The 26914-nt window shown below is 45.0% G+C and overlaps 1 protein-coding gene and 1 long non-coding RNA gene across 2 annotated transcripts in view; both read right to left on the reverse strand.

Moving 5' to 3' along the window:
* LOC146185173 (neural cell adhesion molecule 2-like) overlaps positions 1–26914 on the reverse strand; it is a 484255-nt gene that overhangs the window by 315744 nt on the left and 141597 nt on the right. The window lies entirely within an intron of this gene.
* LOC146185175 (uncharacterized) overlaps positions 5727–26914 on the reverse strand; it is a 33706-nt gene continuing 12518 nt past the window's right edge. Inside the window, exons 2-3 of the long non-coding RNA XR_014707776.1 lie at positions 6885–6940; positions 5727–6098 (exon numbers count right to left, since the gene is read on the reverse strand). This is a non-coding gene — a long non-coding RNA (uncharacterized LOC146185175). The remainder of the gene's footprint in view (positions 6099–6884; positions 6941–26914) is intronic.

Here is a 26914-nt window from a genome sequence, read left to right on the forward strand (position 1 = left end):
TAGTAGCCTGTCACGCCGCGTAGCGGACAATGCGGATAGATGTACCGCCGCATAGCTGCGGCCGCTAGGTGCGCACCTATCGGCGAAACTGCAAAAAAGCCGTCGCGGCGGGCTGCGTGGTATAGATCTGGCCGGAGTGCATAGTTTCAATTTCCTTTTGTTAAGTGCATTTTTTCAAGCATCGTTGTGTACCCATACTGTTTAGGTCATAACAGCAGCGTTATAAAGCAAGTTACGAATCACGAGTTTCTAGCCGTTTGGTTCTTGGTTCAATGAAAACCTTTCATGCAATACGCACATTTTAAATTTAGTAAAGTACTTGAGCAGAATTGCAGGGTGTCTACAGAATTGCTAATTAAGTACCCGATTGGCTAAAGATCTCAAGTTATTTTGCGCTTTTTTATTCCAAACTAAGATATTGTATTCTCAAATGGGGAACCCCTACTTATGCGAATATTAATGAGTTGCTTGTTCTCCAAAAAAGGCCCTTAGAGCTATTGAAGGCTATTGCGGTATACCGCGAGACTTGCGTACAGAACCGTTGTTTAAAAAATATGCCATTTTACCCGCTCATCAGGTTCACTACTTTCGTCTTCCGCAGTACATTCACCATAATAGGCTGTATACTGCTCTACCTGATATATCTACAGTAACGTATGATCTGAGAACACGAAGAAAACTTGTACCTATTACTTGTACCAACTATGGAAAATAGAAATTAATTTTTCAGATGCCATCTCTTATCAACAACACAACACCAAATGTGGCATTTTCATTGCCGCCTAGGGTATTAAAAAGAGCGTGAAACAATATTTAAATGAATATCCTGTATTGTTTCTGCTTTGAAATGTATGTTCTTGAGTGCGTGGTCTGTTCATTTGAATCTAGGACTGAATACTGCATGTGTTGACACCTTTGATATACCGTATGTAAATGTTAGATTATGATTGTTTCATATGTTACATGCACAAGAGGTGTATGCTGTCTGCAGTTGTCTGTATTTGGCAGCCAAGGACCAGTCAGGCTTCCAGCCTATTGCCTTGGCTTCCCGTTTCTTTTAGACAGAAATAAATAAACGCCAACTCCAACTCCATAATGCTCGGGGTCACGCTTCAACAATCAAACTCTCCTCACACATTACGTAGCGAAAACTATGAGCTACCATATTAGGCCATGCCGATGGTGTGCTCACATATGCTTTGAAGATACAATGGCGTATTCGCTGTGGTGAGAAAATCTCAAACGACGAAGCGTGGTCGGTAATATAATGGCCACACATGCACAGTCTTGGTCAAAGATGCACAATCTAAGCAGTTTGCTTCTTGGCCGTGTAACGTGCCCGTTGCGCATTTTTAGTGTTTGCGATCTCGCAGGCGACGAGGAATCTCGTCTTCACCCTTTGAGAACTCAGGTTCTCTAGAGTTCTGCCAAAGGCGCTCTTTTCGGCTTTACACTTTTTTCAAAAATAGTGTAACTGCTTCAAAATAAGAAACATTCAAAGGTTTCTTTTTGCTTTCGTCTAATAACTGTAAAATGACTTGTTATTCGCTCTCTTTGCATTTCACAAGCGTTAAGTTTTGGCAAGCAAAAGCGGCAGCCTGCAAGCTTTTTTGAGCTGCGAGGCCAGTATGGGCTTATAATACGTTATATCACACCATCGGGGGGACTATGTTTACTGTAACAGCCGCAAAAAAAAAGCATACTGCTTTCGGGTGCCTCTTGAAGAGGACCATTTAGGGAGCATCTCAAACCTCTACGCAGCTTTGCAGAATCGTCACCAGAATTAAGCATACATACCCTTCGCAAACCTCCCTTTTTACAGTCAGCATGAAACGCTACTAAGAAACGTTGTGAATCAAGAAAGCATTAGGCAGCTTCCGAGCTGAGAAAAGGAAGTGCGGCAACGAATTTAGTTTTTCACGTGACCATATAACACTATTATAAGGAGACAAAGGTCAGAGACTGTACAGTCGTGAGCTCAACACCGAGCGAGCCCTTTAAGAAATTCAGGCGTGCCTTCACCGTTTTTTTTTTTTGTGATGAAGGTTATATATAAGAAATAATAATATTTGCTCCTGTAAGAGGAGTACATTCGAATCGACGGGGTTTTTAAACATTTCACTGAAGTGCAAGAGGTGTGATACGCAGGTAAGAAACCTGAAAACCGGAAAGACTATAGCGTAAAGCATTCATTGTTTCCAGAATACCGTATGACTGATTCCGCAATAGGTCTAATGAACAGCAAAACATCCAAACACTGGAAAGCAGAGGAAAATATAGCTGTTGAAATTTCTGTTGGTTCTTATAAATAATCTCTTCGCCCTGACTCCTGACCTTCATCTAAAGCAACTGGCGGCACGCCGACCAAATTATCGTTGCGCTCTCTGGCTCACTGTATAAATTTAGTTTAATAATAATAATAATAATAATAATAATAATAATAATAATAATAATAATAATAATAATAATAATAATAATAATAATAATAATAATAATAATAATAATAATAATAATAATAATAATAATAATAATAATAATAATAACAATAATAATACCGTAATAAACTAAATTCTAATTTAGTAATAATAAATAATAATAAGTAATGGTTTATTAACAGCAGAGGTAATCTGCTAGAAAACACGCACGCCTGTTTTTGGCTTGCAAAGGCCGTCCGCGGACGAGGCGGATCCAATGAAGTCGGGCCAACCGATGCTCGACCGCTCGCGGACTGCAGCGATTCCATTCGTCGCGTCAACTGGCCTTGACAAATGTATGCAATTATAAATTAACGCAAAATGAATCATTTCAACGACAAGTGATATAGTATACAAAATTTTCAACGCACCACGTCACACCGGGAAGGGTAGAAACCATTTGACTTAATTATGATCACATTAATTCAGAACCCTCAGGAGCCGGTCTGGCAGCCTTTGGAGATTTCGTGTGCTGAAACAAAATGTGTTCGCAATGGGAAAGATACGAAGGTATTGAAGGCATTCATTCGTTTAAATATGTGGGAAGTGCCCCTCCAGCATTCTGCTCCTTCAATAAAAGCCAGCGCCACCGCTGCCGCAGCGGCTCAAACTGCAACTATACCAGCATCATCAGCGCAGCGGCGAACTCGGCAAGCCGCTTCTACGGGAAATCAGCCAGCCGTAGCTGACATGTACTGTTGACGATCTCTGAGATCAAAATTTGGCATGCTGCCCGTTTGTCCAAATGCATCGCTTAGCTGCGCAACGAGTACTTCCGAGAGAAGCTAGTCTTGGAACGCACAAAGAGGACGACGCTGGGCAAGTTGCTGCCGACGGGCGCCGACGCCGCCATTGCAGGCGCTTCCAATTGGCTAAGTGGCGCGGCAGCGGGCAACATTTGTTTTCCTCGTTAAGCTGGCGCAGTGAAAGCCATCACAACTTCTCTCAAAGGCATATTCTAAGGATAGCGAAGTGCGCTTCTATTCTAGTGAATAATGGTCGACTGCTATACTGGCGATAACCTTTGTCGTATTCGGTAATTTATGCTATCTGCTTGAAGCTCCGGCACATGTCCGTATCACCTTGCTACGAGAAAGATTACTAGATGTCTCTGGAATGAATCTGTTTCTGTGATGTTCCAAGTTGTCATCTTAAAGTTTATCGTAGCCTTCATGCCAAATGAGGCCGAGAGTGGCGATCAAAGTGCTCGTCTCCGACGACTGCCAAGCCCACTTGCTGCCATCGCCTCTGCCGAGACATTTCCGCTAGTGGGCTCTGCTTTCCCTCATTTATTTCTTTATTCCATTATTTACCTTTACTGCAATGCATATGCAAACAATATGCAATGCAAGGTTGGGCAGGTAAAAGGCGTTAGAGAACACCTAACTGAAGCCTGTCCCGTTATACAATGAACACAGGATTCTGGTACGGAACAGATTTCCGTGTGAGTTTAAGGCCGGCATTTCTGCCTACCATCCCCATTTGCGTTTGTGTGGCCCTCATAGTCACGCTGCAGAGAGCCTACTGTTTTATACGGTATTTGTCGGATTTTGTATTATACCACTACGGGTCATCTAAAGACAGAAGACTGCTCTCGGCTGGCAAGCACTGATGCACAATCTTTTCGTATTAACAATGTGAATGTCATTTACCATGACAAAAATAAAAATGACATTTCCCGTCATCGTAGGAGATCCGGGTTTATAATAAAAGAATGCTTCAAAAAACTATACCCCCCCCCCCTCTCTCTCTTCCCCCTAAACATTCCCCATCTTTTTAAGATGGCTTTAAGGGGTTTAAGTAGCTTACAGAGCTGTTCATAATCGATCAAGTTGGCCCTCCTGTTTAGTGTGATGGGTGCTGTATGTATGACTAGGCACTCGAAATGTAGGCTGTCAAAGTGTTTCAATCTATTTCTTTTCGTTTGACGGTTGTGTCGGCCTAGCCAACTGTGCCAGAAAAAAAAAAGGAGGGGGGGGGGGGGGAGGGGGGCGTTAAGTGGCGTTAAGTGGCTGACAGGGTTCTTCGTGATCCTCTCCTTTAAAAGATCATATTTTCCCTCCTGCTCGATGTGATAGAAACTATCCAGGTAATTAGATACTCTAATTGTAGTGTTTCAAAGTGTTTCAAAGTGCGTCTTTACGTTGGGTGGTTGCATTGGCTAAGTCAACAGTGCGAGAGACATCTCTTCTGACCAGGCCAGCCTTTCTAGAGGAGCGAAGTTGGTGAAAAGAGATCTCGGTCAAATCGGTTACCGCAGAAATTTTGGCAGCCAAGCGATAAGGAAACTCGAAGGTTATATATGCGTGAGAATCCCGACAGCTGACAGGGAAAAGTAGCCATTGCATATGTGCCTCAGGTCAGCAAAACGTTTTCCAAAACCTTCAGAAAGAAAAAATTGCAGATCGCACACGTGACAACAAGTAAGCTCCAAGCCAAACTTGTCAATGTCAAGGACACCCTGCCACTTGTTAAGTTCCTCTGTGCTGTTTATCAAATCCCAAGCAACAACTACCCCTCCTCGATATCGGAGAAACCGAAAACTTTCAGCGATGCATAAAATATCACCAGGCCGACGTAAGAGGCAATCGCGCATCAATGAATGCTGCTGCGGAACGTGTGCAGTCTATCAGTCACCAGAGAGGCGGCTGTCGCCGCGACAGGAGAAAACATTTTGAGGCCACATTTCGGGTCTCTAATCCAGTGGACGCCGGACACACCGCATAGGAACCAGGGTACCCTTCTTGATATCTATGGCAAAATGTTACAAAATATCCTGACGGCTATATACCACCCCCTTCATCCTCCATATTTTTCCTCGAGACAGTTTTGTGAAGAACAACGGCCCCGCATGGGGCCTGAAGCGCTATTTTTATTTTTTTGCTTGACCAGAGAGCCGATTTCTATCTCGGAAACAATGTTTAATTTTGAACAGACAGTTTTCCGTCGAACGTTGGACATCTTTTCTTTTTTTTTTATTATAGCTTGACGTCATACACACCACATATTATACCGTCGCTCGGCATCTTTCCTAGGAACTTGCAGTGGCATACGCCATGCGAACATATTTTGTTGTGGTACAGTTATTGAATTTCTAGAATCGCGCTGCGCAGCAGGAAAAACATCCTCTGCTGCGCAGCATCAAAACACAATGCCTTCACAACTCTCCCTGTGTTTTCACGAGTCAAGAGGCCGTTTTAAAGCTTCCCCTCGCTTTTTCGGCAATTCACTTATTCTGAATACACTGTCATTTAATTAAAAGCGCATGGGCAGTCTGTTTACGACACGCCCAAATAAATACAACTGCATAGAACCCCTGAAACTTGAAACAACAACGCTTCGGAAGATTAAGCGAATTTTTATTGTCCTTCCTCATGGGCACTCCATAGAAGGCCAAAGTGACTTTTCATTTGTCACTGCGTTGAGTGTAAGCAAATGTAAGTCAAAAACGCTGGTGCTTAGTCGTTGGCGCACTGCCGATGGTTTTAGCTGGCGGCTGACCTTGTCGCCAATGGTCAATGGAGTCACTTATTTACGAAGCGAAATTTTTCTTTTGTTCGCAGGGATTACCCTAAAAGCCACTGGACGGATGAAAAATACACAAGCAGGAGCCAGCCATAGAGTCTGAAAAAATAAGAAGAAAAAAGGGGAGAGGGATTAAAATCGAAAATTAGAACAAAAATGCAGCCCTCCGTTAAAAACACCGTGGAGCTCAGAAAGTGGTTTAGTTGCTTAATGAGTTGCGCCCGTTCGCAGCGCGTCTTCTGTTTAGAGAGAAATATACGCGCTCTGTGATGCTTTAACGAGATTAGCGCTTTATTGGCAGAAGAGTAATCCTGTTAGAAGGAAATATTCGCGCGCGAGTTGGGCGTGCATGCATGGCTGGCGCTGCTGCGAGTCTAGGCAAGGGAGAAAACGAGCAACACAGGGAGCAGTGTGCTGTGTAGCAAAAGGTGAAGCCGCACAGATTTAATGAAACTCGCGGGGCGACGCTCGTGTTGGTTTCTTTCTCTTTCACGCCCCGGTAAAGTGAATTTTCGATGCCTTTCACTGTTGCGCTCCCATGCTCCCTGCACGCTGGACGTGAGGTGAATAGCGGTGCCATGTCACGAGATTTATCCGGTACTTCAGCGCACGCGTTGGCTCCCGTGGTAAAAACTATCATCTTTTATCTATCGTCGTTTTCTATTATCGGCGGTGCAGCTCTGGGGCTTTGAAAATAAGAATTTTTAGTTGATCTGCATAACTAGCCCGCTATACTACAGTAGTGTGGGTGAGAACCCCTTATTTTTTTCTACCCTATACTTATTATCTCTACTCAGCAGATAAATGAAGCAACGAAAAATTTTAGTTTTTATGCATGGCGGGAATCAGAGCCTGAGGAGCTCCTTACTAGGCCTGTCCGCTTACCTCAGTTAATCACTGCATCCTCATGGCCAAAAGTTGCGAATATGAGTGGGCTAAAGCTAAAAAAAAAAGGAATATTTAGTGACTGTCGATCTACCTAATGCGGAGGAAATCAGACAGCATTATTTAATTTCCAAACATATTACAATAAGGATTACGTTCTAATCGTGATTCCGTTGTTTATCACTCCCCAACCTATTTATTCCGTGCTCGGTGCTATTCCAATTCTGATTCCATCCTTGCGCTATTTGTTTCTGCAACCGGTCTTTTATTAATTTCTTTTTAGCCTCTCTTACTGATTTTGATTTTCGTTGACTCATTCTCTTAGTCCAGCAACGTCCTCGTAAGTATCGCCTGCCACCTCACCTGCCACGAACGGCAGGTGGACGCTTCATGTGGTTATTTTCAGTGGCCACGACGGGGGGGGGGGGGGGGGGGGGGTCGCTAGAACGGTGATGCTAGTCGTCGCATTATCGAGAGGGGCACGATTAAGACAAAAAAAAAAGAATTATTGTAATCTAAGAAGCCAGCCTTGAGTGGAAGCCTGAATATTTACAGCTTATTCCGGTACAGAGCTCGATTAAGATGGGGGTTAGGGGGTCTGCAGCGCACGGCTTCGTCTGCGAGGGTAGGAGGAGAATGTTCATTAATTCAAAATTATTTCAAACATGAAAGCACAAATAACGAAACTTCAAGCAACAGGTGTGAAGAGAAAGAAGTAGAACGAGGAAAAAGGGCCCCTACCTAATCGGACTTTATTTAGCTGTTGGGAAACTTTGTCGAACTGCAAAAAAAAAACAGGCACTCGCCACCATTCCAGGGAGTTCTCTATTTTCTTGTGCGGTGATCTGCACATGTTAAGCGATTGGAGAAGAGCTTTGAATGGTTTTCTATCAATTCCTTCGGGCGGTGCACAACATCGAAAAAATGTAACTGGAACAAATGATCACACAAAAAAATTCCACCGCCACCATTACTACCGCCCTATATCTGTCAAAATGTTTTGAATTAATGTTGAGTGCAAAACGGACAGACACAGGCTTTAACTATGAGCAAAAAGCTGTATTTTTTATGATTTCATGCTGCATGCGTAGTATGTAGATTCACTGCTGTACTGAAATACTATTAAGCTCCTAAACTGCGCCCCTGTTATTGTCTCTTTTATTCCTACCCTGTGCCTTGCGCTTTTAATTTCGTGTAAAAAGTATTTAAATGCGTATTATTCCGGCGTCAAAGTCACGTGTTCGTTGAGAAACGAAGTTGTAATAACCTTTCACTGTTTGCATAGAAGACATAAATATAACACGCACTGACAGTGCAACATGAGCGCTTCCATAATAATTTCGACTGGCGGCCTTCCGAACTCATGGTAAAATCGCATATAACATCAGTCTTGAACCGGCTGAGAGCATTCCACTTCCATGAACACAAACGGCACACCGATTTACAGAACGAAAAAAAAAAAACTAAAGAAAAAAGGAGTCCGGAAAAACAAGTGAGCGGGAGCACTGAGCACTTAAGCGTAATAAAAAGCCGCTTCGCTTCTAAAATTCGAGCTTTCGCAGAAAAGCTCGTCTTCAACGTTCCGTCCGAGACGGAGCTAAGAGCTATAAAAAGATGGTAGAAATAAAACGGGTAGACTGCACCAAAGCTTCAAAGCCCTGTGTTCGAAGACAATAAAGAAGACTGGAGGAGGCGTTGACTCAGACTTGATCTAACTGCTTCCGTCACCCTAAACGTGCACCGTCTTTACCTCAACATCAAAAAAACTAACCAGCATCAGAAGATCAATGCCGGCAAGTAAAGAACGGTACACGTGGCCCCTAAAAAAAAATTAAAAAAAGAAGCAGTTGGCGCCACGCGGGCGCAATAACGGAACACAGCCTGAATCAGAAACGACGCATGCTGCTTAGTGCGCACTTCGCATTCATTGAATATATTGCAGAGGATCTCCTTTGCCTAGGCGTACCGAGTGCACTATATTCGCGGAAGTAATCAGCAAAGCGTAAAATGCATCCACGGAAGAACGTCGGCCGACAATCGACCCGCGTTTCCACGTGCTATCGTGTCTTATAACGGTGTTCCAGACACTGTCGCATCCATCTCCATCCTGTCTATGAACCACTGAACAGGCATGATCTGAACTGATACAATACTATGTCTTCTTTTTTGCTGACCGCGCGCTTTCTAAATGATATTCATCATCATCATCATCATCAGCCTGATTATACCCACTGCAGGGCGAAGGCCTCTCCCATATTTCTCCACTTAACCCGGTTCTGTGCTAGCTGCATCCACTTGACCCCTGCGAACCTCTTAATCTCATCCGCCCACCTAACTTTCTGTCGCCCCCTGCTACGCTTTCCTTCCCTTGGAATCCAGTTTGTTACCCTCAGCGACTATCGGTTATCCTCTCTTCGCACTACATGTCCTGCCCATGTCCATTTCTTCTTCTTAATTTCCACTAGAATGTCGGTAACTTGAGTTATTTCTCTGACCCACTCTGCACGCTTTCTATCTCTTAAAGTTACCCCTACCATTTTTCGTTCCATAGCCCTCTGGGTTGTCCTCAACTTAAGTAGAACCCTCTTGGTTATCCTCCACGTTTCAGCCCCATAGGTGAGTACAGGCAAGACGCAACTGTTGTATACTTTCCTCTTGAGCGATACCGGTAAGCTGCTAGTCATAATCTGCGAGTGCTTGCGAGTGCTAAATGATATTGATCCCCTCTTAAGCATTTATTGCTCGTTGCGTTATAGACTTATTACTCCAGATCGCCAACTATGCCCAGTTTCGTCCACTAATAGATTGAATACGATCACTGCGCCGTTGCGTTTAACTTGGCTATGAACGAAACTAAGTGGCAGCACTTACCGAGCACTTGACTTACAGTACATCGCAGCTTATCCTATAGCTGTTACAAAAATAGCGCTGAGATCCCACAGCATCCGCCCATGAATTCAACTATTCTGATCTCTACACTGCTCTCCCCTCTATCCCCCTCTCCCTCTAGCCTTCATATTTCTTTAAAAAAGCGCTTGCTCTATATTCTCATGCAAGTTTCTTGCGCCCACGTACATCGCAATGTTCTCATCCCCCTAGCAGCGACGACGCCGGCGCAGTCGTCGTGGGCATCTCTTTAAAGCAGCGACGTCCCCTTCCACCGCACACATCGTCGTGACGCGAAAACAATGGCACGGAGGAGAAGAGCACACCAGAAGGCGGCGCCGCAGTGGCCGCCACAAGAAACTCGAGCAAGCACACACTGAAATAATAAACACGGCCGAGCTCCAGAGCTCGCCGAACGCGAGAAGTCTCGTAAATATGCGCGCCAGCTAAGCAGAGCGCCCCCCCCGCCCCCCCCCCCCCCCCTATTCTCAGTCTGCGGTGCCTTCACGCGGAGCAGCTGCTCGCGAGGGCATAATATATCCGCACAGGACTCCCAAAAGAAGCTCGCACAGAAGAGACAGGAAAAATGTGGCGCAGAACCAAATATATAGGAAGATGACGCGGGTGAGCGTCAAGTCGACGTCGAACGCGCTTTCCGAATTCTCAGTATTGATTTAAACTTCTCTCTCCTCCCCCTTGTTTCTTTCCTTTTTGTACGCAGCTGCGGTCTTTGTTCTCGCTTCCGTTGGCCTACTGACGTTGTAGTCTGGTGCGAGTGCTGCTGCATCGCTTTGCTTTTTCGGCCGGCGTGCGCGTTGTTTTGCCCGGCTGGCGCGTGGCTTCCCGCGGCAGAAAACTGGAGGGAAAATGCACTCCGATAAAACCCGGAAGCGAAAATCGCTGCCCTGGGGAGACGCAGCATTCGGACTGGAATCTTCGTTGCTCCGTGCGCCCTTCGCCTCCCGGTTCCTTCCTCCCACTGTCGCACTATATGGTTTCCAGTTCCGGCCTCATTGTTGCTGACGCGAACCCGAAACAACAAAGGCGCCTGCAGAGCTTCACAACGCTGACCGCTCATTTCGGACAGCTTTGCTTTTTTTTTTTTTTCTATTTCTTCAAGTTTTTCTTAGCTCTACTGCTTGCAATTCCTCCGACAAGCTCAGCTTGCCAGCAGTATACCGCACCCGTTTTCAAGTCAGAGCTTACACAAGTTTCAGTTTGTGCTAACCATTGATGTCATGCTTAGTAAGAATCGCATAAATCAACAAATACAGCTTGTGCCAGTGTGCATGACCTTAATGTTTTTTTTTTTTTTTTTTTTTCTCGAATCAGGTTTGAGAAACAAAAATTCAAGGCTCGCGTCCGTGCAATATAAAGGCCGCCCATCGATATTAGCTATATGAGCGCCGGCGCTCATATAGCTCTACCATGTCTTTATCAAATTGACTGATTATTATTCATCATCGTTTGATTATTTCCCTTTTATTTACAGATGAGAGCAGTATTACAAGGTTTCTTCGGATGTCACTAAAGAGAGCGGCAAACGACAAAAGGTGAGGCTCCGTCATCCGTATGCCTACACCTGAGCCCGCCGTTAGTGCAGCCTCCCAGCGGGACTTATGCTCCATTTCACAAGTTGTGCGCAATACTACGAAATGAACGGGTCCGCAGAATATAATAAAGCGCCCTACGTTCCTCCTGTGTTCCAGCCATCGGCGGTGGACCAGTAAGGTAGGGTAGGAGGGATAAATTCGGACAAAAAGGACTGGGATGCAACAAATGAAATGGGTATGAAAAAAAAATATATATATTTATGTGTAATGACAGCTATAGATATATCCAAAAATGTAGGTACAGCGAAAGACTCAGATATAATGAATATTCTTAATAGAATTCTCATTATTATATAAGCGACGTCAAAAAAGCATGCTTTCTTTCGCCTTTGCTCCTCATCTGTCATACTGATCACCCTCATTATTTGTTTTTCTTCTAATAAAGAAGTAACGAGTACTACGCGGTTCGGTTGTCCAATATGGCTGGAGAGAGCGATCTTTACAAAATATAAAAGACAATTTAACCTCACGCTGCGCAAGTGCCAATGTCTCTTAAACGTCGCACGAGCCGGCGTTCAATCTCGGGGCTCGACACTTAAACTCAGCGGCTCAGTAAAAGAGTGAAGGAAGAAAAAATGTCATTAGAGGGCAAGCGCAGGGAACATTCAATTCCTCGTTTGGAAACGGAGAGAATTGGCGACGAAGTCTCGGCGCTGGCGGAAGGAGGAAAATGGGGCAAGCGAGCCCGGAAAATCGACCACTGGTGAAATATGTACGCTTTTCGCCTCCCACGACGGCCATTCCAATAATTGGCGCCGGAATGAAAACCGCCTTCTCCGTCACACATTAGTCAGCGTACACTGTGATCGTGGTGTCTTCTTTCCAGCGACGTGTTTTACAGGCGGAATGGCGACCACAGTGCATATACCTCTCTCTCTCTCTCTCTAAAATACACACACGCAGCACGCACGAGTTCAGAAAAATACAAAAATGCAGCAAAGCCGCGATTTCATTTATCGATGTCATTTCCCACGCTCTCACACTTGCAGTCACACTTCCCGCAAGCCAAAGCTCTACATATGTCAGAGCTTCATACTTTCCTTTTAGACCTAAAGCATGTCTGTGCGCTTAACGCTTGACCAGTAGAGCAAGAACATCACTCAAAAGCTAGCATAATTTAGCCTGCGTTCTGTGCCATTTAACTTCAGTACTTGCCCGAGTATCTTCCAGAAGATGCACGCAAATACCGAATAAAACGACAGTAGGCTGCAAACAATAAATGGTTTTTGAAACACGAGGCGAGCAGTTCATATAAAAGGTGCTCCCTCTACTCGATAAATTGTTGCGCACTGGTTATAAAGGTTACCTTAGCATTATCGTGGAATCTTGGAACAGCCATGGTTCTCCCTTTCTACTGAATTTTCAAAGAGCTCACGAAGCTATATCTCATTAATTACAGAAAATGCCTGTAGGCAAGTGCCGGTGTTTAATTACTTCTCAAACAACGTAGAATATAGTAATAGGCTACTCAGTGAGAAGCTTTCTTCTTTTATACGACGATAGCTGGAGCAGAGCAATAGCTTGAAGAACGGCACTCACGCAAGGATATTTCTGTTGTGTTTTCCAAGTTTCTTCGTTTTTGTCAGTACATCCAAAAGTACACGCAGCCATGTGCGCACACACATGCATAATACACAAAACACCGAGAAGTACAAATAAAATAGGAATAAAGACTGTCAAGTTGATGATGCGCTGGTGCGTACTCGATGCGATGCATATATACAAAAAAGAAGCAGCGATGAAACTGGAACTTGAAGCATTGAAAGAAAAAAAAAAAAGCAAAAACGAATAAGGCGCCTGAAAAGGAAAAGAAAACGTTCTAACAAATCACATCAGCGCGCTCCCTAATCAAGCAACAAACCTCTCGGTGAGAGGCGGGAAATTTCACGGACGCCTAGGTTCTTTAATTAGCTGGCACGGAAGTGACCTTGCCGTGCCTCTTATATTTAATTCTCGTTCGCTGTCTGAAAAATATGATTGATTGGGCTTTCATAGGTAAACTTAGTTCGCTAAAGTTGGTTTTAGCACGCACAGCAGTAAATAGGGCATGTCACACGCTCTAAGGCGAACATTTCATTACCGAAAATCTGCGGTGTTCTTTCAGGGGAGCAACAATAGGAGGAAAGCTGTGCGTTATGTTTTTGGAACATCGGTACGCAGCCGCTCCGCTTGCCTGGAATCAATCGACAATTTCGTACTCAGCAAAATACCGCCTCAGCAGAGTGGGTCAGAGAAATAACTCAAGTCACTGATATTCTAGTGGAAATCAAGAAGAAGAAATGGGCATGGGCAGGACATGTAGTGCGAAGAGAGGATAACGGATGGTCGCTTAGGGGAACAAACTGGATTCCAAGGGAAGGAAAGCGTAGCAGGGGGCGGCAAAAAGTTAGGTGGGCGGATGAGGATAAGAGGTTCGCCGCGGTCAAGCGGAGGCAGCTAGCACAGGAGCGGGATAGTTGGAGGAATATGGGAGAGGCAATCGCCCTGCTGTGGTTTTAGTCCGTCTGAAGATTATGACGACTACGACGATGATGATGGTGATGAAGGCAATACCATCTACAGAAACTTTCGAAGGAAGAATGTAATGGCGATTTTCAGCGCACTCAGTAATAATATCTCTGAAATTATTTTTTATTGCTTCTAGGGTAATGTCGCCATCCTCGGTTAGAGCTGAATATCTATTTTGTAGCGAGATCCTGAACTCCTCTGCCTTCCCCCTCACCACTAATTTGTTGATGGACTTCTTTCTTACTAACCTGTTGCGTTCCTTCTTCAGATTTAGACTAATTCGGGACCTCACCATCTTGTGGTGAGCAGCCTGGTTAACAGTTTGGTGTTTATTTGTTAGGCTCTTTCCTTCATTATTCAGTGTTGTAAGCCTGTGTATTTTATTTGGATGCTTTGCATTGTTTTTTTATGAATATCTTGTCTGTGTATTCTAAGTATGAATGTGAATTCCTCTGTATCGCCTCTTGCTGTATAAACCTGTTTTGCTTGTTAATCCTTACTCCGACCATTACTGTGACTTGAACCGGCGAAAGCCGGGCACCAAAAGATCACTCTCGTTTGTCACTACAGGTAACTGACTTCCGGCTGAGCTTGCTATGCAAGTCGAGGGCACCTCCTCTGAGACGAGAATAGCTTCCCCTCCCCCCCCCCCCCTCCACACACACACATTCTAAGGGTGTCTGGGAGTGTGCGCACCAACAGTGGCGCGTCGTTAATTACTTGCAATTATTAACGGGTGACCAAGCACACCTGCCAAAGGCACCCTCGTAAGGAGAGCTGTGATGTCGGATGTCCAAGTTGTCGAAAGCGGCAAGTAGCTGTTAATGCGGTAGTTTACGATTGTATGCTAATAAAGATGTATACGATAGTAGAAGTACAAGTTAAGCTTTGGTAATTAATGAAACATAATCTATATCTAAGCTAATGTGCTACCATATGGGAATCCGTTGGCAAAAGCCACCAACACTATAGCGCCATACCGCTATATACAGAGTTAAAGTGTACTCATAATTTTAATTCTCATTTGCCTGGTGAAAGAAATGATTAACACACACACAAAAAAAAAGAGAGAAATCACGTTATCAAATACTGGTACATAACTCTCGCCAACCGGCACGCACACCTCCATTGGAGTGGGCAATAAAAACAGCGCGTTTTGTTTTCGGAGGTGTGCGATGGAACGCTGAGGAGCATACCTTGTCGCGTGGATGCTTCCGTTATTGCATCAGTGAACCTTTATAGCAAAAATCTGCGTTACATAAGCAGAAGCCGGGCGGGACCATTCGAGTCAGCTGTCTTTCCTGGTCATCTAAAGCTTGTAAACTAAAACGTTCTTCTTGAATGCAGTAACTAAATGGTTGTCTAATTAACTAGATAATAATAAATCCATCGATTAATTTAATTATTTAAATAACAAAAGCAAAAAACAGCGATGCGACCATAAGAGCCCTAAACCGCCTTGGTTGCCTTCGAATGGGAACATTGAGCATTCTGAAGTTGCCGGACTATCGATCGGTTAAAGTCTAAAACTGCAAAACGGAAGCGGTGCCACCAAGGGAGGATGCTTAAGCGAATCTTCGCTGAATTTACAAAAGTTTAAGCTCGGGTTTGAGCAGACATATTGCCTCCGTGAAGGAAAACGCTTTGTAGAAATCAAACTCGTAGCCAAGGGCTCAAAATCTCATTACGATGTAGGCAAGCAGAGCAATACCCTTAATAAGCATCATAGAACCCTAGCACAGACCAGAAGTGTCTTAGGTGCAACGATTCCAAGTAAATACGAAACGCGTAGACTGAAATCCTACATTTACATAAACTGGTCTACAGAGAACTTTTCGCGAAGTTCGGACCTCTTACTGTTTGCTGCGCGCGAGTTCATTAGTCGGCGTGTAGGAAGACAACATTCCACCCCTCTCTTTACATTTTCCTCCATTCGAAACGAACTTACGAAACCAACTGTCCTGCGTCTCTTTATTCTAATGAAATAAGTTGCTCTGCTGAAAAGAGCTCCTCTGGCTTAGTTGCTTTGCCCGTTCCAGCCTGAATTCGATGAAAAAAAAAAAAAAGAAAATTAGCGGGGAGTCGTTAAGTCTTCGCGTAAGTCGGAGTGATCCGTGCTACACCCTCGCTATACTGATAAAAGAAAACAGACTCAGGGCTGCCAGGAAACTGACACCGCTTGCGGCATTCTGAAAATCACTTACGACTTGGGCGAGCGATGCACATAAAGGAACAAGACCACTAGGACGGAACCAATGAACGCTCAGGGTTCTAATCTGCTGGCAGAAATCATGACGCACATGCCCGGGAGAATTCATTAGAGGTTATCAAGTGCCGCAATATCGTTTTACTTCTAGCTTGCGTGGCTGAAACTGAACGTTTCACCAATGCGAAAGTAGTATCGAGCCCCTTAATTCGAAAGTTCATTAGAGAAAGAAGGCACGCTGCTACGATGAGAGTGCTCCGAAAGCCTGGAGATGTTGTCACTAAAAACGATTTGCAGATCAATTCCCAGAGGCTGGATGAACTTAGCGTGATCGTCTGGAAGCCGCTAACGAGGCGAATAAACGAAAGGAAGTGGCATGCTTGAGAGCAGAACAGGAAAACTGTGAGTGCATGCCCGCATACATTTGTTGGTTACCCAGCACATCGACAAATGGTTACGATGACTATACGCTATGGACGAAACAAGAAAGGGTGATTAGTTTGCCGAAAACTGCAAGACATAACACTTATGCGCAATTGTTTTGAGCCTGTGTAAAATCAGAACATTTGGGTGGCAGTTTGTACCAAAGTGACACAGGACAGGATTAATTGGGCAGGTATAATAGAGGCATCTCTTGTCTTCCAGTGGGCATCTATAGCATGATGACGATGAAGATAACCGAAAGTGATTAACCTCACTAGATGTCATGAGCTGTATTTTATGTTCTCCCAAAGATTTAAGATCTTGGTATAGAGTAGGCGGTGCTGTCCAGCGCACAGCGGTGCAATGCGTTTTCTCATTACCTAATTACTATACATGGTTCTTTATTGCATAAGGACCAACCAGCGCTCACTACTCATTGTGGAAAAAGCTAAGCCGACAGTACTGCGGGCAGGCAGGCGGGCGGCCGGGAAAGGAGGCCGCCCATCCTCGGAGGGTCTCGTGTCCACTCACGACAGAAAAGCCGGCGCCAGAGATCTTGGTGAACCCATCGAGCCGAGCACCGCCCATTCCGTGTTCTTCGGCGGGAAGAGGGTGAGACCGATATCTGGCAAGATTTGCGAGGCGAGCGCAGTGACCAGAAACGCCAATTAACGGGAGACGAAGTGGGCGAGAAGGGGGAAGGACAAAGCAGAGGAAGCCACGTCCACGGGCTGTGTCGTCCCTTCGCAGCCGCGAGGTAAATCTGCGACGCCATTATCTCCCCAGGTGCCGTCACAACCCTGGCGACGAGGGATAATGCTGCTCTTGCAGTCATGGCCCATGAGGCTGATTGATGGGGACCACAGGACCGTAATGTGAGCAGGTGGTCTGCGGACCTAAATCACGCCCGCGCCCACTGGTCTATTGAAGGTTATTAATCTGAAGTCGGAAATTCGACACCGCTCACATCAGAGGAAACAGGTGTGCCGTAAAAGCAAGAAGAAATGTGGGCTATGTGGTTACATACACGAGAGGTCCAAGGCAGAAATGTGTTCCAAGAACGAGCAACAGTAGTGTTTTTTTTTTAAATCGATTTTTATTGCCTCAGGGCATCACTAGGGTATGAGATGAATGTTGAATAAATGATTAAATGAATGGAAAGAGGTTGGCTGATTTTATGAAGTCCAGAAGTGAGCGATGATGAGGTCCCTGCGTCCAAGTGACATATGAGGCAGGATTGTTCCAAACTACATCTCAAATTATTCAAGATAACAAACGCGTAAGCTATGTATTGTCTTTTTTTATAACTCAAGATGTTGTACTGTGGGCGCATAGTATATCCTGCTGACACGTCCGATGTTGGCATTGCACGCGTTAAAGGCACAAAGAGCCTAACTCAGGGCACCCATTCTTTCCTGCGTAGACTTGGTTCGCTGGTTTTGTCTGCGTATGCTAACGTTTGTCCAATAGGAAAATATTAATTCAACGGTTTGAAATTTTCAGTTAGATGACCTCCTGATAGTAATCCTTGGCGATGACTATAGTTGCCATAATTATCAAGTTAGTGACAGTGTACTGTATATAGACTTCGGAGTACGCGCTCAAATGTGGGTGTCGACACACACATTTAGTTGCTACATAGACCTGCACGTTGACATCTGTATATATTGTTTCATTTTTGTATTGTATAGTTTGCAAAATATCTGTATTCGGCGCGCGTAGCCTTTTTCTGATTAAAATGGGGCGCCCTCCCCGGTCAGGACAATTATATCTTTGGTACTAGCGAAGAGGAATCAAACTTTCCGTCAGTAAAAAAGAACTAGGTTTAGAAAGATTTGGAAGCTATGAAAAGAGGGAAAGCAGGAGATGTCGCTAAGGGCAAGGAAAGGAAAGCGTGGCCTGGGGCAGCGGAAAGTCAGGTGGGCGGATGAGATGAAGAACTTGATGCTACATGACCGTGTTAATTGAAGGAATATGGGAGATACATTTGTTGTGTCTGTACCATGCAGCACGTGCGTTTACCGCTTTGTGATACGGACCCAGCGAGAGCATAATGAATAAGAACATCTCGGATCCCTTTATTCTTTCAAGCATAGCTCCCAGCTTACAAGGGGGAAAGGAACTTTAGCAACTATTTCCTCTCTTAAAAGACAAATAGAGATTTCTTATGGCCTCCTGGACGAAGAGGTGTCATCGCTGCGTGTAAGAGCTATTCCATTATGTGATCTCACGGGCGCCGTGTTGTGGTGCAGGGCACAACTTGAGCTGTTCGAGCCGAAGCAGGCGATGGTAAGCCAATGATTAGATATGCTTGCAGCGTTTGACCATGCTACATGCATACCAATATGGCCGCTACTGAGACGTAGGTGCATACTTCCTGTACTAGTAACTATGCCATTTTTCGAGAGGAAGGGCGTTCCTCGTAGTTAAAACCAATAGCTAAACTCGAAAGTTTTCTCTTGCTCCATACCATAGCCTCGTAAGGATACGCTAACGTCATACAGTATAGACTCCAGATAGAGTTAAATTAGCGTCGATGGCTCGTATACTGCATGTAGATTGATCATTTCCATTGGGAACAGTGTAACTTGAATCTCGGATACTAGGGGTACTCGGCAACTGTGGATGTTTCATAAACTGGATAATGAGCTTCGCACGACCTTTTTTTGCATAAGTGCCCTCCGCGTGGTTTACGGTCGCGCCGCTTTGGTGGCAGGGCGCTCAGGTCTCCCCAAACAGCGCTTTTTGATCCTTTCCTCGACATTAGCACCGTATTCGCAGCGGGTCGCATCCAAACAGCCTAATATTTACCTGCTCGTTAGAAGGATAGTTATCCATATGCCGTGCGCGTGTTAATGTTTAAAAAATAAAAACGTAGTTCTGCCACCCTGTAACACGCAAACCAGAGGCAGCATTTCGTGCTGGCGAATAATAACTGCTAACTATTATTCCATGCTGAAAAATCAACGGCACGCTTTATGGCACCAGCGTCGCATAATTGGGAAACATGCCTTGAACAGCTGTCGTCGTAATATTGCAGATAAATATAAGGAAGCAAGGCCTTCATTTTATCTCTCAAAATAAGCATTTCGAGAATCAGGCAAGCGTGGTAAGGAAAGGAAAAAAAAAAAAGCAAGTCAGCCGCAGAACAAATAAAAACGCCCATGCGAAAAACAAACAAATCAAGCGCCAGGCGGACATCTTTGCGCCATGTATCTGGGCCCAGACCGCACACCCATGACGACGCTTACAGCGTCGCTATCCAGGGTTTTCCAATATTAATGCCGCTGCACCGAGCGTCTTGAGCAGCAAGCTTTGCGGAAGCATCCACGCCGTTGTCGGCGTCGTTCAATCACCGCTGCGTCGGCGTTCCTTCGCTGATTCAATTTGGTTTGTGCTGCGACGGAGCTCCCCGAAAAGTCGTTCCTTTCTTCCCATTTTAGCTGGTAAAACAGGATTCTTTCTTTGACTGCTTACTAATTCATTTATTGATTTGATATTTTTTTGCTGAGGGCAATACCTTAACTTACACTTCCCGAGTAGTTTAAAGCTTTATTTATAGCATCCAAGTTCAGAGCTGACAGAACGTAAAACATCGAAATTAAAAAAAAAAAATAAGAAAAAACACAATCTGTGCCTGACACGCGGAAAATACAAATGAGCGACAAGGCCTCGGTTCCTCATATCAACCAAGCAAGCGTAGCGGTATGATACCGGCGCCCAATACCATGCACACTTCGGCTTTGTAAACTGTCACGTCCGCAACATTACCTGGGACTCACCCGTAAAAATGTGAGAAGACTATATTTTTGATGCAGTGGCTTTCAATAAACTATCAAGAAGGTGTTGCAAATAACTTATAGCAAGCTTTAAAAAAGGCGCTTCTTTCCTGAAGAAGCTACTTTTTACCTTGCCACTATGTACATATTCTTTTAATTCTCATATATGCTTAGTCAACCGGAACAAAGAAGGCAAATTTTTCATCCTTAGTTTTCGTCAAAACTCTTCGGTAAAAGTTTCAGGGCAGGTATAGACAAGTCTGTCTTAGCTGAGTACTTGTACTCAACTTTGGCCTCGTTTTTTATTTATCAAAGTTTAAATGGCCATGGATATTTTGATTTATTAGGGTCGTTGTAATGAATGCGACCCTGCCTCACCGTTCTGTGGCATAGCTCGGATATATGGCTTACCAAGAAACTTTGTTGGGAGAGTTGGAAAACATCCATTGTTAATTTAATCAGTGCGAACAGGAGGACACAGCACAATATACAAGGAAGCCACAGTACGAGCACTGACTCACAACTCAACCTAAGCCTTTACTCAGCCTGAGGCCCAGATATCAAACATAAAGAAAACAGAGCAATCACGTGAAATGACCCCTGGATTCACCTGCTACACAAAAAGTCACTACGAAAAAAATATCTTTACTTGAAAGAGCAAGAGAAGTCTTGCTGACACAATTACTGTCCATTGAAATGAAATATGCTTCAGGTATTTCTTTCGTCAACTTTTCTTTGTGGCGATAAAAAATCCTAACCTGGTTAAACATGGGAGTACACTTCTCCTTCATCATTGTTTCACAGGAATGTCTATGTGAGACCAGAAATATATTGTCCTTGCCACTTTCCTTGGAATAAAGGCTTAGGCTGAGTTGTGAGTCAGCGCTTGTGCAGTGGCTTCCTTGTATATTGTCCTGTGCCTTCCTGTTCGCGCTGTTTAAATTAACAATAGCTCAGATAATTTATTACAGTTCGTCGTAGTGGCGCCTATGCTGCAATAATTCTAAGCAAAAGAAAACGAGTGGGCTTGTCGTAATTACCATCAGTCACGTCTTGTTCGTTATGCACCAGTTTTCAAACCCTCGTCTCAATAAAGTAAGCTTTAAAAAAAACGCAACTAAGCCATAGTCACTTTAAAGATACCGACTGAAACTGCGATTTCTCAGCTTCAAATCTTCAAATACGTGAAGGCTTTCTTCTCAGATCGCACAGCCACCATAGGAATTGGAGAGATCCGATCACCAAAAGTACCCATGCCGAACAAAGGTACACCGCAGGGTTCTATAATCTCTCCAATGCTATTTAACATAGCAATGATAAATTTAGCAAAAAAACTGTTGACCCGCACTGATATTGGTTTCACTTTATACGCGGACGACATCACCATCTGGGCTACTCAGGGATCCTTGGCGCAAAAAGAAGAAGCTCTGCAAGCCGCTATAGACCTAGTCGAGGAATTTGCCGGGGAGAGTGGTCTTCAATGCTCCCCAGAAAAATCCGAACTTATCAGGCTACACAGAAGAAATTACAAGTCCCCAGGAGAAATTCAGCTCTCTCTAGGAGACCAGACAATTCAAGAGAAGGACAAGATCAGAGTTTTGGGGCTGTGGTTGCAAAGCAATTTGAGAGTGGATTATACAATCAAAACACTCAAAACCACAGTCGACCAAATTTCCAGAATGATTAGAAGGGTGACCTGGCACCGGAAAGGGATGAGGGAGGAGGACACCCTCCGCCTTGTACAAGCCCTAGTCGTTAGCAGGATTACCTATGGGCTCCCATATCACGAAATTAGAATCACTGATAAAAGGGTCATTGACACTATCATAAGAGGAGCCTATAAAACGGCCCTAAACCTCCCGCCAACAACATCAACGGAACGTTTTTGGGCACTCGGAGTGCACAACAACTTCGAGGAGCTCAAGGAGGCGGTTCTAGAGTGTCAGAAACAACGCCTAACAACAACGCAGGCGGGTAGGGAAATCCTGTCAAAACTAGGGCTATGGCAGGCACTAAGAACTTCTGAGATCAAATCACAAATTCCGCCATCCACAAGAAACAACATCTGTGTGAACCCGATACCCAAGCACATGCACCATGAGTTGCAGAAGGGTCGAAGGAAAGCCAGAGTCAAATCATTGGAAAAACAATTGTCTTAAGACGCGGAAGTTGTCTACGTGGACATAGGGGCTTACGGCGAGCCTGGCAAGTTCACAATAGCTGCAGTTGACCACCAGAAGAGGCCAATTATTCAGGCTTCGATCTATGCCAAGGATCCTGCGGAAGCGGAATCACTGGCAATAGCCGTCACCATAAAAACACAAGAAAACCAAAAGAAGTCATCACACGTAGTGACGGACTCCCAACCAGCCTGCAGGGACTACCTGGCCGGAAAATCTCACAGAAGAGCGTGTGCAATATTACGTTCCATCTCCCAGACGCACACAATTACATGGACACCTAGACACGAGTGCCTAGAAGGAAATGAGGTAGCGAATGATCTAGCCCGAGCTCTCACAAACCGGGCGGATCCCCATCCCTACCCCACCCCTCTCCTAGGACCCTACGGCGACAGGCTGGAACACCTACGGTTAGAAAGAAGAATTTTCTCACCACCACACAAACAACTTCCCTCCTCGGACGCTATAGACTGGAGAAAAATACAAACACATTCCCTAATCTTCACATTTTAAATAAGATAAGCCCAACAAAATACACGATTTACTGTCCTTGGTGCGGTGCAAGCCCCACCCTCTATCACATCTCTTGGGAATGCCAGGACAAACCTGACCCAACGTTACTAGTGCCATGCCCGACACACGAGCAGTGGGAGGCGGCCCTGACCAGCGACAACCTGGACCAGCAAGCCTGGATTATCCAGCTAGTCAGCAAGTCAGCTGCTGCCAGCGGAACCCTGGACTAGGGGCACCGACCACCCAGCTCCTGCGAATTCTTACTGATTATTACGCTCATTAAAAGTTTTTTCTCTCTCTCTCTCTGCTTTGTCACCAAAATTCAAATTCAAATTTTTAATCGGAAATAACAATAAAATTATAGCTATTTTTTGCCAGATCAGAAAATAGGGAAGCTGTAAATAACATTGTCGATGCACCTCCGGGCATGGTTCTTTCGACTATATTGTTCAATATTCTATGGGGCATTTTCCGTAGCTCCTTGTTGCCAAAGCGTCGTTGTGTAGTGCCTTGTGATTTAATGACATAACGAATTGCATGGGCAATGATTTGGCGGGTGACCAAGAAAACAACTGGACGTCATAGATAATGTCCTAAGCTCAGTGGGCCACAACCACCTCGCCGGGCAGGGCTGAATACGTGAACAGAGAGTGCTTAGCTAGCAGGGGTGAGGTAGTAGTCTCTTCCTTGTCAGCGGAAGCGTATAAGCATTAACGGTAGAAGTTAGAGTGCGCGCGTATAAGCATGCAAGTGGAGAAATAAATCAGGCACCGCAAATTCACTGATTGACTAACAGTACGACCGTTACAACTAATTCGTTCATTTTCAACTGACTGAGTGTAACTGTACAAAACAGCCAGCTAGCTATGCCTTAGATGCCGAAATTCTGATATATTTCTCATAAACAGAATATCCAAACATGTATTTGGCGTATGTTTACTGCTGATTTCTTCGGTGTTAAACTGGGAAGTCCCACCAAAAAATACGAGGGCCCGGTGTTCATGAATTTCGTATTATCGGTGCCATACCTTTAAAAAAGGCGCCCACAAGAGGCGTTAAAATAACGTACACCTACCTAATTTTATCGCAATATAAAAACGGTGTCCTATATAGCACCACAGAATACCGCGAGAGCATGACATTAAAACCGGCAGCATAATGGCCTTGTATATCGATAATTTTAAAACCTATACGAAAGTCGCTAAACGATGCAAGAGATTTTAGGTCACTAACCAAGCCAGGACGACCAAGAAAGGAGTTGGCAACCGTCTCTGGCTGGTGCACCAGAAATCGCAGCGAGAAATCGCAACGAGAAATCGCAACGAGAAATCGCAACGAGAAATCGCAACGAGAAGCTCTCTGACTGGTGTGTAAGTCGTTTGGCTAGTGGGGTTTAACGTCCCAAAGCGATTCAGACTGTGAGAGACGCCGCAGTGGAGAACTGCGGAAATTTCGACCACCTGGGGTTCTTTAACGTGCACTGAGATCGCACAGAACGCGAGAGCCTTTCTTTTCGTCTGCATGGAAAAGCGGCCGCCAAGGCCGGGATGAGATATCCTGCATCCGTGGGAACAGTAGTCGAGCGCCCTACCCCTTGCGTCACCCCGACGGGGCCGTATAACTGTATACCGGTTTGTGTAACTGTAGAATAGATAGCGGTACAGGTTAATGCGAAAGCAGACTCAGTGATGACCATTTTTTACAGCAACCTGCAGATGACGTAGATTGCTGCACGCTTGCGGAAATTTTTTGCCTGCTGCGTGCCGATGCACCGCTTCACTAAGCACGGGTGTGTGAGACACACGCGGCCCACTTAGGCTACAAAATATTGCATTATCCTCCGTATTCACTAGACCTCAAGCAAAATAACTATTTCCTCTTCTTTATCACGAAGAACCCCGCCGGGATGGCGCAGTGGTTACGGCGCTCGACTACTGTTCCCAAGGGCGCGCGATCGAATCCCGGCCTCGGCGGTCGCTTTTCGATGGAGGCGAAAAGCAAGGCGCCCGTGTGCTGCGCGATGTCAGTGCACGTTAAAGAATCCCAGGGGGTCGAAATTTCCGGAATCCTCCACTACGGCGTCTCTCATAGCCTGAGTTGCTTTGGGACGTTAAACCCCACAAACCAAACTATCTTCCCCACGAAGAATACGCGATAACGCATCCATAACGACGAGAAAGAGATTTTCATGAGAATGATCTTTATAAATTCTGTGGACACTTGTCCCGCGCCGTAAGGGAAGGGAGGAAGGTGGGAGTGGCAGTGTAAAGAGAAAGGAAAGCCGCAGTGGAGGGCTACGGAGTAATTTCGACCCCCTGGGGTAATCAACATGCACCGACAACGCACAGCACACGGACGCCTTTTCGTTTCGCCTCCATCGAAACGCAGCCGCCGGCGGTCGGGATCTAACACAGGAACTCCGGGACAGTAGCGGAGGACACAACGCAGGACACAATGGATGAAAATTAGAGTGATGCTCTGCTCCGCCCCGTTCATCCGCGGCTGAAGTACTTGGTTTTGGGCGTAGAATGTGCATTAATCCCACTCCCACTCCTGCTACATCTTTGTATCTGCCTTTCTGCAAGCTAGTAATAAAACCTTTATGAATGACGTCCCTCGTATACATCAATACGGCAAAGGCTGTGCTTCCCACAGCCGGTGACAGTGATATGTCATCGTGTTTAGAGTTCTCAAGAGTTTCCGGAAAGCGACGTGTGGGTAGGCATTTTCCATCGCATCGAAAATGCGGTTGCACTCCCAATCGTCGACGATGTCGACATTGCGGGGTTTTGCAGCATTCCTCAAAGCAGCACATCGGGCATTGCAAACACTTGCCATCACAGATTAAACACAAAACTACACAATGACGTTAAAAATACAACAAAACATTTTGTAGGCTCATCGTAACGACAACTTTTTTGTTCTGTAGTTGTGCAGCACGTTTTCAGATTTCTCAGTTTTTCTTTTGCTACACTTCTTTAGTCTTTCGTCGTGTAGTGCTTTTTTGTCGCAACTACACAAAATTCTGCTGTTACTGTAGAAATGTCTGGAGGCACCACAGGTTCACTATCACAAACTTCACAGAAATGTTTTTGTGACAACAGGAAATTTTCTGCCGTCTTTTTAAATGGATTTCTCAACAAGTCTGCGGGCACATGATTCACCTCTTCGCAGGCTCATCTCAAAGGTTTGGAAACATCCAGACGAGTTAGCGCAAGCGCGTCAACACTCCTTGCCATCGTGGATGATTTATTAGCTAAATTCCAGGTTCTAAAGCAAAATTTAACATTACTGCGAAAATTTCCTCGGTGGGTGCGCACGCAGGCATCGAAGAGGATGTGTGGGCCAACAACGGTGGCCAGCGGGATGGCAGCGCGACGAACGCACTTACCACCTTAACGGATACACGCACCTTCCCACTGGCTGTCTAACCTTCAATTAAATCGCGAATAATAAGCGACGCCTCAAGGCCCTTCAGCAGCGGTGGCAATTCGGTGTATTGAGGTTTGGTTTGAATTATATGGTTGGTCAATAGTTATCGATTAATTCGTTCTCGCCCTATCGTCTGATCTGTCGGTCGAGCGACGGCTCAGAAAGGCGGTGGTGCCGGGTTTGATTCCCGGATCAGGACCAATTTCTCTTTAACTACGAAGTTTCTGAGAAAGCTGTATAGCTTTCCTTTGTAGCCGTATGGCTCCGCTCTGGTGGATGCCAATGAGTAATTACTCTCTTATTAGAATTGCATGGTTTAACGTGCAACACCGGCTAAGGCTTCCTTCCGCACACGGGCGTTTTTTGTTTCTTGAGCAAAAATATGTCTATAGATTCACAAGTGTAACAATGACGCTTATTTGTCATTCACAAAATTCTGCTTCGGGAGCTCAAATCACAGCGTGCCAGTCACAATATTTGATGCGACCGA

Source organism: Amblyomma maculatum, chromosome 6, assembly GCF_055883805.1.
Source record: "Amblyomma maculatum isolate TAMU_Amacu chromosome 6, ASM5588380v1, whole genome shotgun sequence".
Classification (NCBI taxonomy): Eukaryota; Metazoa; Arthropoda; class Arachnida; order Ixodida; family Ixodidae; genus Amblyomma; species Amblyomma maculatum.